Source organism: Bos indicus, chromosome 2 (assembly GCF_029378745.1).
Source record: "Bos indicus isolate NIAB-ARS_2022 breed Sahiwal x Tharparkar chromosome 2, NIAB-ARS_B.indTharparkar_mat_pri_1.0, whole genome shotgun sequence".
Taxonomy (NCBI): domain Eukaryota; kingdom Metazoa; phylum Chordata; class Mammalia; order Artiodactyla; family Bovidae; genus Bos; species Bos indicus.
This window is the reverse complement of record NC_091761.1, coordinates 23323671-23343724: the sequence shown is the minus strand read 5'-3', so window position 1 is coordinate 23343724 and position 20054 is coordinate 23323671. Positions and strand designations below refer to the sequence as shown.

General features: G+C 41.4%; 1 protein-coding gene and 1 non-coding gene across 2 annotated transcripts in view; one reads left to right on the top strand and one right to left on the bottom strand.

The window, feature by feature from the left end:
* Nucleotides 1-9798: 9798 nt before the first annotated feature.
* Nucleotides 9799-20054, top strand: part of CDCA7 (cell division cycle associated 7) — a 37150-nt gene continuing 26894 nt past the window's right edge. The window contains exon 1 of the mRNA XM_019970732.2: nt 9799-9971. The gene's annotated coding sequence lies outside the window, so the exon portion shown is untranslated. The remainder of the gene's footprint in view (nt 9972-20054) is intronic.
* On the bottom strand, nt 12364-12436 carry TRNAE-CUC (transfer RNA glutamic acid (anticodon CUC)). Its single transcript has one exon. It is a non-coding gene; the product is annotated as a tRNA-Glu (tRNA).

Sequence of the window (20054 nt, the reverse complement as noted above, 5' to 3'; positions counted from 1 at the left end):
ACTCCAGTATTCTTGCCTGGAGAATTCCATGAATAGAGGAGACTGGCAAGCTCCAGTCCATGGGGTCACAAAGAGTCAGACACTGAAACCATTTACCTCAGATTGGGACTTGAACCCACATGGCTGGGACTTGAACCCACATGGCTGGGATTTGAACCCAGCCTAAACCCTGCTTGGGACTTGAAGCCACATGGCTGGCACTTGAACCCAGCCAAAACCCCACTTGGGACTTGAATCCATGTAGCTGGGACTCAAACCTAGTCAAAACTCTGCATGGGACTCGAACCCACATGGCTGGGACTAGAATCCAGCCAAAACCTACCGAACCTGGTTTCAAGACCTAATGAAGCTCAGGTCTTGATGTCTCATCACAGAATTCAGTGAGAGACAAAGTGATAGGTAACTTGTGGATTTATTCGGATTCAGAGAGAGGGACATTCCACACACAGATTATGGGCCACCGCAGAGGGTGAGTGCAGCGAGAAATGTGGTGTGGTTAGCGTTTATGGGCTGAGTAGTTTCATCTGCTAATGAGTGGGAAGATTATTCCATCTATTTTGGAGAAGGGGGTGGAGATTGCCAGGAACTGGGCCACTCCTTGGTCTTTTGACAGCCTTGGAACTGTCATGGCGCCTCTGGGGGTGTCATTTCACTTGCTGATTGAGGATCAAGGTCTAGTCTTGTCTGCCATCTTGGTCCCATTTGATTCTAATCCGTTTATGTTGTGTCCTTGGGCTATGTCATTCTTTCAAAAGTTATGCACTGACCCTTTCCCTCCTGTTACAACACGACTGAGACTTTCACATTCACATTTATTCACCTTAGCTCAGCTGGTTGTTGGATCACTACTGAAAGTACTGGCTCATTTAGGAAAGTACATTGAACTGCAGACTGAAACCAAACAAAATGAAGATCCCTGATTTCATCTGGAATATTTTTTCTTCTCCATCCTGAAGGGTTGGTCAATGTGCCACCCTAAAATATGTCTCTTTGGTATAAGAATTATTTTGAGGGGATTCTTTTTAAGAAACTGCAAGTTCAAAAGAGGCTCTGAAAACAGCAGCAGTTACCCTTTGGTAAAGGAAATCTACATTTATAAAGAAGTTTACCTTAGAAAGGGGCCTGTACTGGAAACACATAACTGTTTCACTGGAGGAACTCATCTGCACTGGCCGGCAACCTTAGTTTACCAAACACTCCTCTTCTCACTACCTCTGAATGGTATCCCCCTCTGAAGTCCCAGCCCCCAGCTCTGTCCTTAGATTGGGGTGGTACTTAAGTCTCAACTGTCTGGCTGCCTTTTTTTTTTTTTTAATCACACTGCAAGGAATGTGGGATCTTAGTTCTCCCACCAGGGGTTGAACCCGCACACACTGCCTTGGAAGTGCACTAAAGTTAAAATGTAGCCATTCAGTCCGACTCTTTGTAACCCCATGGACTGTAGCCCACCAAGCTCCTCTGTCCATGGAATTCTCCACACAAGAATACTGCAGTGGGTTGCCATGTCCTTCTCCAGGGGACCTTTCCAACGCAGGGATTGAACCTTGCTCTCCCACATTGCCGGCAAGTTCTTTATCATCTAAGCTACCAGGGAACCGCCAAGGAAGTCCATGTCTGGCTCCCTTTTGAGTCTCAAATCTTAGGCTCCAGTATGCTGCTGCAGCTGCTCAGTTGCTTCAGTCGTGCCCAACTCTTTGCAACCCTATGGACTATGCCTGCCAGGTTCTTCTGTCCATGGGATTCTCCAGACAAGAAGACTGGAGTGGATTGCCATGCCCTCCTCCAGGGCATCTTCCTGACTCAGGAATTGAATCCACATCTCAATGTCTCCTGCATTGGCTTCCTGCTAGGTTCTTTACCACTAGTGCCACCTGGGAAAGCCCAGGCTCCAGTATGAATGTATGTAATTAAAATTGTTTTATTTTCTCCTGTTAACCTGTCCTTATTAAGAGGGTGAGGGGTCTTAGCCAAGAACTTGGAAAAATAGAGGTAAATTTATTTTATCTCCTCTACACTACTTCAGAAAGCAGAATGCTTAGGCCTTATTTCACTAAGATTACTCCACAATAAGAGTAAGATTTTAAAGGATAAAAGAGCCTGTATATAAGGTGCTCAGTTCATAGATGGCTCCTGCCATGGGCTCAATAGATTATAACTATTATCATTGTTGTTATTAGTATTGTATTATATCTTAATACTCAAATTAAAAAGGCCAGGTCTGAGAAAGAAGCACTAAAAGTAATAATATATTCCAGCTACTTCCCAGGTAAGTGCTTACATCCTTGGTTTACTCTTTTTTTTTTTTTTTTTTAGCCTCCAGCATCTTTTATTTTTCCTAGAACCTGTATACAATTAACTCTAGCAGGGCAGTACTCAATACTATTAAGTCTCACATTTTAGATTAACTACTTATTATAAATGTGAATGCACATCCTCATAACTGGCAAACTAAATGACATATTTATTCATTTATGTAACCGTACAAAATTTTATATGCAACAGGAGCTTCTATACTATAGAATCTGACCTTACAAACTAGCTTACATATAAAACATAGTTACTCTTTGTTCATCTGTCCTAATCTAGAAAAGTGTTGCACCAATGCTTAAGATGGTTTATTCTTTTTGTTAATTGTCTTTGTTTAAACCACTCTCCCTAGCCTTTTTCTGTGTTTCATTTTTACACTGCTTTAAGGAGACTGGGTTAATAGTGGAGCAATTTTTCAATTCCTTAAAATTTTATAATCTAGTCAGCTTCCCCCTCAAAATAAATATACTTACTGCCTCCAGGCCTTGGTTATTTTAAAAGGACTATATAGCTGTGATTGGGTTGCACAAGTTTTCATGTTTACAGATACTATATACCACGATGTCTTAGTACTGATAAATGGAATATTGCCTGCCATAACAGGAAACAAAGGATGTCTCCATTTTTCAGAGGTTGCAGCTACAGTCAATGGTGAACTGGTGAGTCCTGAGGGGACTCAGGAAGGAAAGAATACCTGCCAGCTAACAGCTAACAGCTATCATCCAGTCCCATCACTTGATGGCAAATAGATGGGGAAACAATGGAAACAGTGACAGACTTTATTTTCTTGGGCTCCAAAGTCACTGCAGATGGTGATTGCAGCCATGAAATTAAATGACACTTGCTCCTTGAAAGAAAAGCTGTGACCAACCTAGACAGCATATTTAAAAAGCAGAGACATTACTTTGCCAACAAAGGTTCATCTAGTCAAGGCTATGGTTTTTCTAGTAGTCATGTATGGATGTGAGAGTTGGACTATAAAGAAAACTGCTGCTGCTGCTAAGTTGCTTCAGTGGTGTCTGACTCTGTGCAACGCCATAGACAGCAGCCCATCAGGCTCTGCTGTCCCTGGGATTCTCCAGGCAAGAATACTGGAGTGGGTTGCCAATTCCTTCTCCAGTGCATGCATGCATGCATGCTAAGTCGCTTCAGTTGTGTCCGACTCTGTGCGACCCTATGGACAGCAACCCACCAGGCTCCTCTGTCCACAGGATTCTCTAGGCAAGAATACTGGAATGGGTTGCAATTTTCTTCTCCAAAAGAAAGCTGAGTGCCAAAGAATTGATGCTTTTGAACTATGGTGTTGGAAAAGACTCTTGAGAGTCCCTTGGACAGCAAGGAGATCAAACCAGTCAATCCTAAAGGAAATCAGTCCTGAATTGGAAGGACTGATGCTGAAGCTGAAACTCCAATACTTTGGCCACCTGATGTGAAGAGCTGACTCATTGGAAAAGACCCTGATGCTGGGAAAGATTGAGGGTGGAAGAAGGGGACAACAGAGAATGAGATGGTTGGACGGCATCACTGACTCAATGGACATAAGTTTGAGTAAACTCTGGGAGTTGGTGATAGACAGGGAGGCCTCGTGTGTTGCAGTCCATGGATTCGCAAAGAGTCGGATACAATTAAGCAACTGAACTGAACTGAACAGCTATCAGACTCCAGCCACTCCCCATGTTGAGCCCTAAGGAAACTCAGGATATGAATACACAGCCTACTGGCCCCAGATAGCTAGGGTGCATATCAAAGGGATGACTTCACTGAGCCCAGACTTGCATCTTTCCATACATAGAAAAGCACTAAATTATTTAACTTCACATATCTGAGTTTTTAAAATTAAGAATAATCTTTTGTTGTTCAGACTACTGCCCTTTGTTGCAGAACTTATATATATCCTGGCTTCTCCCTCACATCCTTGGAGCAATTATCTCTGGGTTATTTGACATGCTGCCTCCCAGGCTTAAAGTCTTAAAAATTCCTGTTAAATAAAACACAACTCTTAACTTTTAGGTTATGAATTTTTTTTTTTAGTCTACAGTACATTGAACAAAAATGTGTAAATTTTTAATAGATCCCCAATATTCCAAATTGATATTATTACCTAAAAAAAGTCAACTAAGAAAAAAACAACAACACATGGGATTTGCCTGGTGGTGCAGTGGCTAAGACTCTGCTCTTCCATGCAGGGGGCCCTGATTTGATCCCTGGTCAGGGAGCCAGGTCCTAAATGCAGCAACTAAGACCTGGTGCAAAACAAACAAACGTGTGTGCGTGAGAGAGAGAAAAGAGAAACAGAAAAGATGTCTGGAATGATATATAATAAAATATTAACTTTGTCACTGGGTGATTAGATAGCAGGTGATTTTTTTTATTTTAAATTAATTTATTTATTTTAATTAGAGGCTAATTACTTTACAGTATTGTAGTGGTTTTTGCCATACATTGACATGAATCAGCCATGGGTGTACCTGTGTTCCCCATCCTGAACCCCCCTCCCACTTCCCTCCCCAATAGCAGGTGCTTTATATTTTATCTTTGTTTTGCTTATTTGTACAATACCTCAAAAATTACTTGTACTTTTTTAGTTGAAAATGTACTTATTGTAATCTAGTATCTTTAGCATATACACATTACTAAATATAAAACATAAAGAAGGACTATTTACTGTATAGCACAAGGAACTGTACTTAATATTTTATAATAACCCATACAGAAAAAGAACCTGAAAAAGAAAACACACACACACACGGATCAGATCAGATCAGATCAGTCGTTCAGTCGTGTCCAACTCTTTGCGACTCCATGAATCGCAGCATGCCAGGCCTCCCTGTCCATCACCAACTCCCGGAGTTCACTCAGACTCACGTCCATTGAGTCAGTGATGCCATCCAGCCATTTCATCCTCTGTTGTCCCCTTCTCCTCCTGCCCCCAATCCCTCCCAGCATCAGAGTCTTTTCCAATGAGTCAACTCTTCGCATGAGGTGGCCAAAGGAGAAAAAGAAAGATATAAACATCTGAATGCAGAGTTCCAAAGAATAGCAAGAAGAGATAAGAAAGCCTTCTTCAGCGATCAATGCAAAGAAATAGAGGAAAACAACAGAATGGGAAAGACCAGAGATCTCTTCAAGAAAATCAGAGATACCAAAGGAACATTTCATGCAAGGATGGGCTCGATAAAGGACAGAAATGGTATGGATCTAACAGAAGCAGAAGATATTAAGAAGAGATGGCAAGAATACACAGAAGAACTGTACAAAAAAAAAAAAGATCTTTACACACACAGATACACACATACATATGTTTGTGCTAAGTCCCTTCAGTCATGTCCAACTCTGTTGGACCCTATGAGCTGTAGCCTGCCAAGCTCCTCTGTCCATGGGATTCTCCAGGCAAGAATACTCGAGTGGGTTGCCATGCCCCCCTCCAGGGGTTCTTCCAGACGCAGGGATCAAACCCATGTCTCTTATGCTTCCTCCACGGGCAGGCAGGTTCTTTATCACTATACATACTACCTGGGACGTATATGTATAACTAAATCACTTGGCCATACACCTGAAACTAACACAACATTGTAAATTAACTATACTTCAATTTTAAAAAATAATTGACCAAAAAAGGGAAGATATGGAGCTTCCCTGGTGGTCTAGTGGTTAAGAATCTGCCAGCTAGCGCAGGAGACATGAATTCAATCCCTGGTCGAGGAAGATCTTCAGGCTATGGAGCAACTAAGCCCGTGCACCACAGCTACTGAGCCTGAGCGCCTAGAGCCTGTGCTCTGCAACAAGAAAAGTGATCTCAGTGAGAGGCCTGAGCGCCACAACTAGATAATAGCCCTCACTTGCCACAACTAGAGAAAGCCACATGCAGCAGCACAGCCAAAAATAAACAGAAATGAATAATAAAATCCTTTTTAAAAATGGAGACATGGGGTAAAAATAAATAAATAAACTAATATGTTTAGATAAGCCTACTAGGTAGAGTTTTCTATCTTCTCAGCCCAGTGGGGTCTGTCTGTATCCCACCGGGCTCTGAAGGAATCACACCAATTACCCATGACGAGGCCAGTTTGCTGTCTGCACCCCGAATTCCAGGTGAGCATTTTTAACAGGTAAGCAACAAAACAATACCAGTTGATTCCACTGCTACCGAAGATGGTCTCTGGGCCCTTGTTCCATCAGATGTGAGCTGATGATTTCATCTTTGGAACAGAGACAGTCCTCAATTTTAGTTTAGGAGCTGTACCATGTTGGATACACATCCCCAATATATAAGATGGATACAAGGATCATGATTTCACAAGAATATAGTCCTTGTGAATCACTATATTCACAAGAATACAGTGATGGTTAGGAATGAATGTAAAACTCCAAAGAGTGCCTCGCAAGAGCTAGCATTCAACACCTGGAAGCCGTTCTTATAATTCTCTGTACACAAAACAGCACACGGTCCCTGTCCTTTCCACTATCTCCTAAGTCTTGCACTTTGCTCAGTTTGAGTATCTCCAAAAGGCAGCTCCTTCTACACAGCCTCAGCAGTGAAAGGGAACCAGCCTGCATTCCTTTGGTGTTGAAATGATAAAGATGCATGTATTAATACCTCTTAAGACTATATTATTTTATACATCTATATGATTTACATAAGATAGATATTTAGGTATCTAAAATCTGTATTTAATTCAGCTGCTTATAGTAACTGCTGAATCATAAATGTTACTGCTAATTCTTGAATAGCTTTTGCTCTGCTTACTCATATAATATATTAGCCATCTAACCACCTAAAGATTTTCTCCCTCTCTAAATAATTAAGTTGATAAAATATTTCTTGGGTAGTTTTCATTTTCAGGTTCCTCAAGACTTCTAAGTCTTTTTTTTTTTTTAAATAACAGTTATCTTCTAAGTCTGTATCTCTAAAAGTTTTAAGGCTAAAGCCAGAAGCCTCTCAAATTAGACTGTTTCAGCTCAAATTCCAACTCACTGTTTTCAAGGTGTGTGACAAGCTACTTAACCTCATTGTGTTTCAGTCTCCTCAACAGTTTAATAAGAGAATAATAATACCTATCCTAGCCCATAAGTTAAACAGTGAGAGCCTGGCATGCAGTAAGTAGCTATTAATATGTGATCAATATTGTAGAAGTGAAATACACTCCACGGGCATTTGCAACTCCATCAGTCCATCAGAATGGCAACTGCCTACATGCATGAGTCTGTTGTAAGTGACTGAGTGAAAAACACTGCCTGCCCTATCGGTAAACAGAGGATGTTGCCGCTGTCAAGCCGTGATATTACAGCTGCTGGGAAGGTAAGCTCTGAGGGAACTCAGAAGGGAGGCTGGATGCCCTCCTACCTAACAGTCAGCCACCGCAACCACCCTCCACAGTGTCTCAGGGTGAGAAAATATAGGATGCTGCCCCAGATAGCTGAGGTGCATATCAAAGGAAGAATTCCAAAGAACCCAGACTTTGCATTTCCCCATATACAGAAAAGCAGTAAATTCCTTAACTTGAGATATGTGGTTTTCCTTAATTAACAGTAATCTTTTGATGTGCTGACTACCTGGTCTGAGAGCCAAATTGGGATAGAAGTAGGGGGCTTTGATCTTCAACATGTGAATGGTTATTAATCACCAGTTTTCAGGGTAGAGTCCCTTACTTCAGTGGCCCTTTACATTAATCTCTGCAAATGATAAACATCTGTCTCAGGGGTGAGGTAGCCATTTGGGGGTACCAGTTGGGGATGAGCCTGGGGCTCCAACTGCTTCTTACACTGAATTTCAACCTTTCCTTTTGTTTGTAGCTCAGTTGTGCCCCTTTTCAGAAAGCTATTACAATGTTGCCAGTTTCTGAGTCTTTTGGGAATCCTTCCCTGTCAGAGGAATCCATTTTCTTAAGATGGTTATCATCCTACCCTTTCTTTACCAGCTCCTAAAATGTTGTTCCTTTTCTTTCCTCTCCTAATTTCTTTGATCTTGTGGTTTTCTGTTTTAATTAAAAAAGACATATATATCCCAATGTTCATTGCAGCACTATGTACAATAGCCAGTACATGGAAGCAACTTAGATGTCCACTGATAGATGAATGGATAAAGAAGTTGTGGTACAAATGAACAATGGAATATTACTCAGTCATAAAAGGGAATGAATGTGAATCAGTTGAACTGAAGTGGATGAACCTAGAACCTGCTATGCAGAATGGGTAAGTTAGAGAAAAACAAGTATCATAGATTAACGCATATATATGGAATCTAGAAAAAATGGTACTGATGATCCTATTTGCAGGGCAGGAATACAGATGCAGATACAGAGAACAGACTTGTGGTCACAGCAGGGCAAGAAGTCGGGACAAAGTGAGAAAGTAGCACTGACATATATACACCACATGTGTGAAATATGCAGTGAGTGGGGAGCTGCTATCCAACACAGGGGGCCTAGCCAGCACTCTGTGATGACCCAGAGGGGTGGGATGAGGGTGGAGGGAGGCTCAAGAGGGAGGGAATGTATATATACTTATGGCCGATTGCTGTATGGCAGAAACCAACACCACATTGTAAAGCAATTATCCTCCAATCAAAAAAAAAAAAAAACCAGTTTAAACCCTTGTTACTGTGGAGTGGAGTGGGGGGAAGGGAAGTGGCTAATTGCTGGTATTGAAGTCAGGATGTAAACCAGCCTTTAAACAACTTCATATTTCCTTTAAAATTTTTAAATTTAATATTAGAACATAATCATTTCCCTGTATAATAAAAAATAACTTGATAAATATCATTTAGTTGTTGCTTATATGACATTGTCTTTCCTTAATAACTATCCCATTTGGGCATGTTTCTAATGTTTCCCAATTATAAATAATACTGTAATGAACATCTCTGAGTATAAAATCATGACCTGATTTTAGATTATTTCCTTAGAACTGTTAAGAAACAAAATTCAACTGAGTAAATATAAAGATCTAAATTGGCTTTATTTCACAATTCATGAATCGGGCGCATACTGATAAGTAGAGAGGAGCTCTGAGGAGCTGTAAAGAATGGAAGACTGTACAAAAGGGTAGAAAAGGGAGAGAGATAAAGAAAGAGTTCATTGTTTCAGGCAAGGTTACCTTCTTAGAGGGGACGGAAGGGATCTACTGGGTGGATTACATCATTAGTGCTGACCAGGTAATTCTAGACCAGTTAAAGATTACATTCCTGGGAGAGCTAAAACTTCTATCAGGCTAGGTGCTGAGTCTTGGTTTGCTCAAGTGACTCCATCTGGGGCCTGTAGCGTCTTTTTTAACAGAATAAATTCCCAGAGGAAATATTAATGCAAACAAGAGAATGCGGACAAAAGAAAGAGCAAATCCTTCAGTTGCCTCAGACTAGCCTGGAGGGCTAGTTAAAACAGCCTGCTGGGCTCGTCCCTAGAGTGAATGATTCTGCAAGTCTGGGGTGGGGCCAACAATCATTTGCATTTTTAACTTGTTCCGAGACCTTGGCTAAAGCTAAGTGTTGGGAACCACACTCTGAGAACACTGATCAAAACCAGAGACAGGGAAAAATAGTCTTGAACAAGAAAAGGAGGTTAATTGAGAACAGATGAAACTGCAGAGGTGTTTGTTGGTGGGATCTAGGCAAGAAACTGCTCCTTTTTTCTGACTGAAGTAGGAGGTGGAATCCTCGGCCAAAAAAGGTAAGTGTAAAGCAAAAGGTGTGATAAGAAGAGTGAGTGATTCAGGTTTAAGCCATGGTGGGATTTAATGAAGGCACAGACTTGGAATCCTAAAAGAGCATTAACTAAGCGCATTGATAGTGGAGGACAGAGAAGCCTGGTGTGCTGCAGTCTATGGGGTCGCGAAGAGTCAGACACGACTTAGCGACTGAACAACAAGGGCATTGAAAACCCAGCTTAAACTAGACGTCATACATTTAAAATTATAGTCTTCATCGTCCTATAATCTTTCACAACATTGTTCAGCTGCCAGAGGAGGCCTAAAGAGTATAGGGCAGCTGCCCCAGGGGCTGAAGCAATGAACGCGAGACCTAGGCTAGAGATGAGATCTCTGTGTGACCAATTTGCCAGAGGACAGGTTTGATAAGGAAATGGCAACCCACTCCAGTGTTCTTGCCTGGAGAATCCCGGGGACAGAGGAGCCTGGTGGGCTGCTGTCTATGGGTTCGCACAGAGTCGGACACGACTGATGCGACTCAGCAGCAGCAGCAGCAGCAGGTTTGATCAAATATATGGCAGGCCTTGTGGAAATAAACAAGTGAGACAGCTGGAAAGATGGGGACAGGACAGCAAAGTGGTGAGTCAAATTATTAGAGCTGACCTTTCTGCAAATGGAGCTGTTCTGAAGTGTGAGAAGAGTTTCGAGATGGGGAGAATTTGATTGAGGAAATCTGTCATTTGCAAGGGCGTTAAAATTCCTGGGAATAATGACAAACCCTGGGTCACCTGGAGGTTGAAATAAGTAGCCCAGAGGGACAATAAAATTGAAGGCTGAGGTGGGGGGAGTCTCAAAGCCTTTTGTATCAAAGTTGGAGACAAATGAGCTGAAATCAGCCATGGAGAGGTAGGAAAATTCACACAACTCTCCTCATTTATGGTAGGTGGGGTGTGGGAAGCGGGTGCGTGTCATCTGCCAATACCAGAGTTGGCCAGGTGGTCGTGATGAGGGGCCAGGCCTGAGAGTCGAGAGCTTCACTAAGTCATTCCTGTAGAGGCTGGAGGGAAGCGAGAGTTCCCCCAGAAAAGCCTGAGGTCTACAGAGTGATTGTTGGCCCCAAGAAACCCAGACATCTCCCCTCCAGGATGAAGGGTGTTAGTAGCAGCACTGTGACCATTAATTCATTTCATTCTGTGGAGAGGGGGAAATTTCCCCCTCTACTCCTCTTGGTTCTTATAACTGGGCTAATAATCAAATTAACACAAAACAGGTTAGGAGAAAAAGGAGCACATTTTAATCCAGGTGCATGAAGTTCTCATGGAACCTAAGGAGTGGCCAAAGCGGGCAGCTTTTATACCTTTTAGAGAAAGAAACAATAAACTTGTGAGGAACTGGCCGGACAAAGAAACTTAGGCGCCCAATTAGCGAAGAATCAACACAGAATTTGGGCTTGGGGTAGTAACTTAAAGAGGTAAAAAGGTTTGTGTAAATAGGCATCTCAGCCTGAATTTCCTATCTTTGGCAGTAAGGGTGTTTGACCTCCAGATGCAGGAAATCTACTTTTCACGGGAGAGATTTCCTGCTTTCAGGGAGAAAGAGAGGAGGGTCAGAGTGTCCCTCTTCTGTTGGCCATTTCTTAAGCAACTTTAACCCAAAATCATCAGTATGCCTTTGAGGGCAGCCTACCCCGGGCCCCGATAATTCCTAGGAGGCTCTAATGCTGGGGGGGCTGCCGTTCTCCATCTCCCCAGGATCATGGTCCTTCTCTGAGCTCCAGGCAACCACTACCAATCCCTTTAGAGTTTGTACAAAAAAATGAAGCTCCGTTCCATTCTCATGCTAGGCCTTGGCAACACTAAATCCCCATTCTCCAGGATCTTAATGACTGGGGGCAGGGGAATGGGAAATGAAACGAGTCTTGATGGGGGCTCAGAAAAAGTAACACCTAAGTCTAGAAAGCTGGATAGAAAACGACCTTTCCGAGGATCTTTCTTTCTAAGACAAAAGCTCTTTGAGACAGGTATTTTCTAGGAAGGAACCTTTTTCAAAATGCAAATAAACCGCTTAAGACCAAAGAGTACCTATTGTTTCCCGCTGTCTGCTATTTCTGGCACACTTTCTGAGAACAGGAATTAGCCTGGGGCCAAGTGCGAAAACGAGGGGCAGAGTGAGATGTTTGTAGCTGGGCTGCCCTGCAATGAGGGAAGCCTTGGCCAATTCTAGGGTGTCCCAGCTTGTAGGGAGAAAGGGGATAAACAAATACATTGCTCCCAAGTGACATTTACCTTTACTCTGCCTCTGAAATTATTTGCCTTTAAAAAACCGCATTTCTTTCTTTGCGCTGTGTCTTAGTCGCAGCATATGGCATCTTTAGTTGCCGCAGGCGAATTGTTCTTTGTGGCATGTAGGATCTAGTTCCCTGACTAGGGATTGAACCTGGGCCCCCTGCATTGAGACTGCAGAGTCCTAACCACTGGACCACCAGGGAAGGCTTTCTTATAACTCTAAAGACTTGGCCCAAAGAGGGGTGAGTAGAGGAGGAAAGGAGAGAAAAGAGACAAGTCTGTTGGATGTGATCACAGAGAGCATGTGGGGCACCTCGAACGAGCCCCAGAACACTGGCATCTTTAGCATGGGCAGAGGAAGTGAGAAAGATTGCCTGTAAAGGGGGCTATGTAGCTTCCCTGGGAAATATTTACGCCCCATTCGGCAGCCAGTCTTGGGAAAGGGATTAAAGAAACCAAGAGATAAGAGTACATGGTGGATGGTGGAGTTTTCAGAAGTGAAAACCAGGCTGTCACATGAAAGGACAAGCAAATAACAACCAATCGGTAACTGAGCTGGGGTGAAATCCTTGAAGATTTATTCAGTGGTAGATTGAAAGCCATTAAAGAATTCCAAGTAGGGGAATGACACGGCTGTGTGTGTGTGTGTTCAGGTCGCCCGCTGACCAGGAAGCAGCTGTGTGGGTGGGGGATGGGGGGTTGGCGGCAGGGGGATAAGAGGCAGGGAGAGGATTCAGCCACTCCATAGTCTCCTTCATTCTGTACTCAGCACTGAGTTTCTTCTTCTCCCTTCTACCATGTCTGACTCTTTCCCACTCCACAGGCTGTAGCCCATCAGACTCCTCTGTCCGTGGGATTCTCCAGGCAAGAATACTGGAGTGGATTGCCATTTCCTCCTCCCCGGGATCTCTTCCCAACCTAGGGACTGAAGCCATGGATGCATCTCCTGCACTGGCATTCTTTACCACTAAGCCACCTGGGAAGCCCACCTCCCTATCTATAGGAGCCTAAAAAATTTTAGCCTGAAAAATAGTCCAGAGACTTATTTTTTCTCCCAGGCTGTGTGGGGTGATTCTAACTTTTTACAATTGTCAGAAATGAAAGTGACAAATGTAGCCTCTTTCTCACTGAAAGAAAAGAAGCCTTGCTAGTTTTTAAGAAAAAGGAGACTGTCAGAACAGAGATGTTCTATGTATTTTAACCAAGAAACTTCTCAGTTGGCTGTCCCGGCATCCCCAGGTATTACCTTAATTTATTCAATATTCACTATATGTCACTGTAGAGGGGGAAAATAATTTTGCCTCTACCCTTCTAGGTTCTTGAATGAGTGCTGTGCTCAGTCGCTCAGTTGTGTCCAACTTTTGCAATCTCATGGACTGTAGCCCACCAGGCTCCTCTGTCCATAGGGGATTCTCTAGGCAAGAATACTGGGGTGGGTTGCCATGCCCTCACTCCAGGATCTTCCCAGCCCAAGGATCCAGGTCTTCCACATTGCAGGAGAATCCTTTACGGTCTCAACCACCAGGGAAGCCCATGAATACTGGAGTGGAGAGCCTATCCCTTCTCCAGGGGATCTTCCCAACCCCTGTAATGAAAAGATTAACAAGAGGAAAATTTAATTCCATTCCTGTACAAAAGCCCCGCAAAGATAAGAGACTGAAAGACATGACCAGAGCAGGATGCTTTTATAACTTTTAGACAAAGAAACAATAGATTTGTGAAGAATTGACAAGACAAAGGGGTTTGGGCTGGAAGTAATAAATGGTGACGAAGTAACAAGATTTGTTTATCCAGCCTCTTTGGCCCTAAATTCCCTGTATCTGGTGGTGAGGATGCCTATTCCAGGTACACTGAGGGCACCTTTCACAGGGAGTACTTTTTTTAATTTCTGCTGTACAGCAAAGTGACTCAGTTATATTTAGTCTTTTTCATATTCTCTTGCATTCTGGTTTATCACAGGATATTAAATATAGTTCCCTGTTCTGTACTGTAGGATCTTGTTTATCCGTCCTCTATGCTAGTTAGCATCTGCACATTTCAAGCTCCCAGTTCTTGTCTTCCCCACCGCCTTCAGTAACCACAAGTCTGTTCTCCATGTCTGAGTCTGTTTCTGTTTTATAGATATGTTCATTTGCGTCTTATTTTAGATTCCACATATTAATGATATTTGGTATTTGTCTTTCTGACTTCACTTAGTATGATGATCTCTAGGTATATCTATATTGTTGCAAATGGCATTATTTCATTCCTGTTTTTTATCACATGGGAGATTTATCTCCTGCTTAGTAAGGGGACAAAGGAAGGTGAGAGTGTCTTTCTTGTACTGGCTGTTTCTCCAGTGCCTTTAATTCAAAATAAATGCCAAAGTGGGAGATATGTTCTGAACCGCTGTACCAGCCATGGTACTAAGATGAGGACTATGAATAAGACAGATGGGATCTCTGTTCTAGACTACATTCCAGGTAGGTTTTGGATGTGGGTGTGCACATGTATGTGTACATGAGTGTGTGCTTGTGTATGTTGGGAGCAGTGAGTGAGACAGACTGTAAACAAGTAAACATGAAAACTTGAGATTCTGAGAGGGGCTGTGAAGACAAAGCGTCCTGAGATAGAATATAATAGGGTGGAGGACAGTCCTCTGAATGTAATACAGGCTCAAGGGAGGTGACATTTGAATTTAGACTTGAAGGCAGAAAAGGAGTACAAAGGTCCTTTCAAGCAGACGAAAGAGCCTGTGCAAAGACTTTGAGATGGTTACGAGTCTGAGGTTCCTGTAGCTGGATTACATTTGAGCACGGCAGTCACTGGTTTAGGATGAGATGGAGGAGGCAGGCAGGACTGGAGGAAGGGAGAGCTAATGAAGGATTTTTTTTTTTTTTGGCTAACACCGGCTCCTAGTTTCGGCATTTAGGGTCTAGTTCCCCGAGACTGAGCTCCCAGTGCAGGAGGTCTGGGTTTGATCCTTGGTCAGGGAAAGTGTTAGTTGCTCAGTTGTGGTCTCAAAGTCAGACTGAGCGACTAACACTTTACTTTCCCTTACCAGGGATCAAGCCCAGACTCCCTCTTTTGGGATCTCAGCGTCTTAGCCACCGATCCACCAGGCAAGACCCTGGAAGGATTTTTAAACTGGAGAATGATCCAAGTTATTTTCTAAAAAACTGCTGTGGTTCTGTGTAAATATGTAATCGAGGAAGTCACTGGAGTATCCAGAGGGATTTTAGACAAGAGTTTAGACAAGAACAGTGGTAGTGGCAATGCACAGAAGTAGATGGGCTTGTGACCTATGTGTGGAAGTAGAAGCAACAATATTTGGTGACACATTAGATATGAGAAATAAGGGATACAGAGAAAGCAGGAATAACACTTGATTTTTAGCTTGGGCAACGGAGTAGACAATGATGCTGTTTACTGAGATGGAAAGATGTGGAGATAAGTGGCTTTTGAGGAAGGAATCGGAGATCTATTATGGTATGTTATATTCAAAATGACATTAAGTAGATGGTTTAATATACAAGTTTCGAGTTCAGAGGAAAAGTTTTGGCTGAAGATATAATACTGGGAGTCATAGGAGATGATGGCACTACTGCCCATGGGCTCAGATGATCTGTTCCTTAAAAAGTCAGATCAAGTCAAACGTTTCCTAACTTAAGAACGTGTCATGCCTGAGTGCCATGTTTCAGGTAATCCCCGCGTTTCACAGGCAATCACCATTCATTCTAATTTCTATTGCCATTGTTTCATTTCACCTGTTCTAATATAGGTTTTCCTTTCACTGTCTGAAAGGACAGCATTCCTCTGAAATGTTTCACAACCTGAAATGGTGTGAAGAAACAATCACCTTAGGACACACCTTGCTAACCAATGCACAAAATAAACTGAGATACAGCACAGACAGTTCAAATACGGCAGTTTGTTGCTGAGATGCTGACTGTTGTTCCCGGGGGAGGTTGGTGGGGCCACTGTAGCTGCTTCCAGTTGCTCGCCACCTTTATAATGGTGGTTGGTGGCTGGCTGCAAAGTAAGTGCTGAATGTTATTGTCATTTTTCATCTTCTTTTTTGGTAAAAGTGAAAAGCCTCTTTGGCTTTCTTTCCACTGTGAAAAACAGGTAAAAGCGAAGTGGTTATAAAGCAAACTTTTGAAAAGCAGGGGATAACAATACAATAAGGGGATAAGTACAATAAGCATTGTACTTTCTTCATCATTGTCCAAAGTAATTTTTCCTTTGTGATTTCTTTGACTCAGGGATTATTTATATGTGCACAGTTCAATTTCCAAATATCTGAGACTTCTCTGGTTATCTTAACGTTGTTGTTTCTAGTTGAATTATTTGTGGTCAGGGAATAGATTAGGTAAAATGCAATTTCTTTTGAAGTTCATTGAGAATTATGAATTCATGACCTAAAATAATGTGTATCATGAAAAATATTCCATTTTCACTTGAAAGAACATGTATTCCGCTACTCCACAGTTGCTGGATAACATGTTTTATAAATGTTAATTATGTAATTAGGTGAAGTTACTTAATGATGTTTTTTCATATTCTTCATATCCTAGTTTTTTGAGTGTGGTTGTGTGTTGGTCTAATTCTGTCCATTTCTGAGATGGGATATTAAAATCTCCAACTATGATTGTGAGTTTCTCTATTTCTCTCTTTAGCTCTATCAGCTTTTTCTTTAACGTTTTGAAGTTCTGCTATTAGGTTCATACATTTCAGAATTATATGTCTTCCTGGTGAAACAATCCCTTTATCATTATAAAATATTCCTCTTATCGCTGGTAATACATGTTGTTTTGAAATTGAATTTGTCCTGTATTAAGGTCTTTTTTTTTTTTTTAATGCTTATTCATTTATTTTTGGCTGTGCTGGGTCTTCACTACTGCACTCGGGCTTTCTCCGCTGGGTCTTCACTGCTGCACTCGGGCTTTCTCCAGCCGTGGTGCGTGCGGTCCACTTTTCATTGTGGGGCATGGACCTCTCGCTGTGGTGGCCTCTCGTGCAGCACGGGCCCTCGGTGCATGGGCTTCAGCAGGTGCAGCACTCAGGCTTGGCAGTTGTGGCTCTTGGGCTTAGCTGCTCCACAGCACATGGAATCCTCCCAGACCAGGGATCGAACCCATGTCCCCCGCATTGACAGGCGGACTTGCACCCACTGTGCCACCAGGGCAGTTTGTGTCTCTTGTTGACAGCACAGAGTTAGGTCTTCCTTTTTTATTTAGTCAGATAATTCCAGTTTTTCAATTGGTTTGTTAGATTCATTTACATTTGATGTAATTCCTGGTGTGTTCAATTCAGTTCCACTGGTTTTGCTATTTTCTCTGTGTCTTGGCTCTTTTTTATTCCTTTATTTCTCCTTTCTATCCTTCTGTTGGGAGATCATATTTTTTACTATTCAGTTTTAGTTCCTCTATTAGCTTTTTAGCCCTGACACCACAAGCCAATAAAACTGCGGATATCTGCTGCAGGTCTAGCTGCCCCATGCAGCCTAGACACGGGAACATCCTGAGTGAGTGGATTTCATCTAGTGAGTGTAGTTCCCCTTTTTAAGGCTTGAAGGCCCCTCCAGTTTTCGCCTGCTGTGGCCCCTCTCCAGTATCTTCAAATAGTTGATTACATTTTGTCCACAGTTTATAACTGTTAGCAGTGTGAGAGTTATTCCAGTGGTGGTTACTCTGCCACTATCAACACGACATAAGTCTCAGTTCTCTTAATCCTTTAAAAGTCTTTCTTATTATCAATGAGAACACCTCAGTTAGATATTGTTATTTAACGTAACTCTTTTTTTTTGTAATTTTTTATTTATTTTTTAAACGTCACTCTTTGTTCTGTCCAAGAGATCATGTCTCACACTTTAGAAGACAATAGAATCTAATTAGAACTTAATAATCATGTTTCATACTTTATCCATCTATCATTTTATTGACAGCCCATTATACTGCTTTTCCAATTGTAGCTATAATTTTAAGTTTTATACAAGTAAAATAAGTGTGAGTCCATATAAAGAAAACTAATTAGCACTAATAGTAGACGGGTTATACAGTTATGGCAAAACATGAAATAATAGTTCTGGGAATACTGAAGTTAGGAAGATTCTTTTCGGTAACATACTTCCTCTGACCCTGAGACAGTGGTGAATGGAAATCTAGAGTAAGGAAGAGAAGTCAGGACAGGGAATAGGGGTTAGAGAATTTAAAGGCTTAAGGCCTTCAGTCCAGTGCCATTGTTAGAACCAGTTTTTGTAACTTTAATGTAAAAGGTTGTTGAGAATACAGCCATTCTAAGAAGTTCTATCTTTGGTTCTCTAAGATGTTTTTATCCTAATACTTTATTAAATTTTGTAAGAATCAGTATAACCTTTTAAATTCCACTTCTGATAAATGTTATTTGATTTTTGCTTTCTATTTCCAACCATTTTGAAGGTAGTTTTAAAATACATCTATAAGTTGATTTGTTTGAATGTCTCTGATGAAACTTCAATTTCAGAAATGTCTATTATTTCCTTTTTTTTTTTATTTTCGTATGTTGATCTTGATCCTGAGGAGAGTTACAAAATTTTCTTTTAAGTCGTCTAACTCAGGTCCTAGATCAGGTCCATAGCACCTGAAAAGTAACCCCTTTGATATCCAAAGAATATAAAGAAAATAAACCCCCAGGGAGGCAGCATTGACTAGAGATTAGAAAAAGGGGCTGTCAGGATGATAATCCAATTTAATCAGCTCTCCTTTTTCTAAACTCTCTGCTACCAGTTTTCTACCCTGGCTTTTTAAGGATTGGTATGACTACCTAGTGCTTATTTGTATTTATACAATGAAGGCAAAATTTTATTTTCTTAACTAGGTTTTTAGTCATTTCACTGTGGAGTAACTGGTTTCTTTGATCTTCTCTGAAGGATGGACTGAAGAAAAAATCCCTGATGATTCTGTTAAGGGCCTCGTGTCATGGACATCTTACCCTGTCTTTTCTAGTCGGTGCTGTGTTAAAATTGAATTATGCTAAAACACAATGATGCTGTGTTTGGAAACACAAATACTTTTGAAGAGAAGTCAGTGGTCATTTGTATTTTCTTGTATATGTTTTTAAACTGTTTTTCTCTTCATCTTTGGTTTTCAGAAAATTTACAAAGGATATCACAGGTGTGGTTTTCTTTGTATTTGTTCTGCTTAGGGTTTGCCGAGCTTCTTGAATCTATAAATTTGGGAAATTTTCAGCTATTATTCCTTCAACTATTTTTTTCCCTGCCTCATTCTCTCTGTGCTTTCCTTCTAGGACTCCAATTACTCATATATTAGAACTTTTTATATTGTTCCCATAAGTCACGAAGTCCCTTTTCTGTTCTGTTCTTTGTTTTTCCCCCCAGTCTTTTATCCTCTGTTCTTTAGACTGGATAATTTCTAATTATCTCTCTTTTTGTTCACTTATTATGACATCATAACCAGTATTCTTTTAAGTCTATCCATTAGATATTTTATTTATATTTCAAATCTAGAATTTCCATTTGGTTCTATTTTTATACTTTTGCTTTCTTTACTGATAGCTCTTATTTGTTTAAGGTCATAAAGGAAAAGTAAGCTTAGTCCTAATAACTTTTATAATCTTCCTTTGCTAACTTCAGTATCTGCAGAATCCTGAAGTTAGTCTGCATTGATTATGGATGAGTCATGCGAGTTTCCCCCTTTGTCTAGTGATTTGGGGTTTTATTCAAAACATAAATAATCACTGTAGAAACTCTGGATTCTGTTCTGTTTTTCCAAAGAGTCTTGATTATTTGTTTTGACGGGAGGTTAACTGGGCCTACTTCAAACTCCACACTCAGACTCCCCT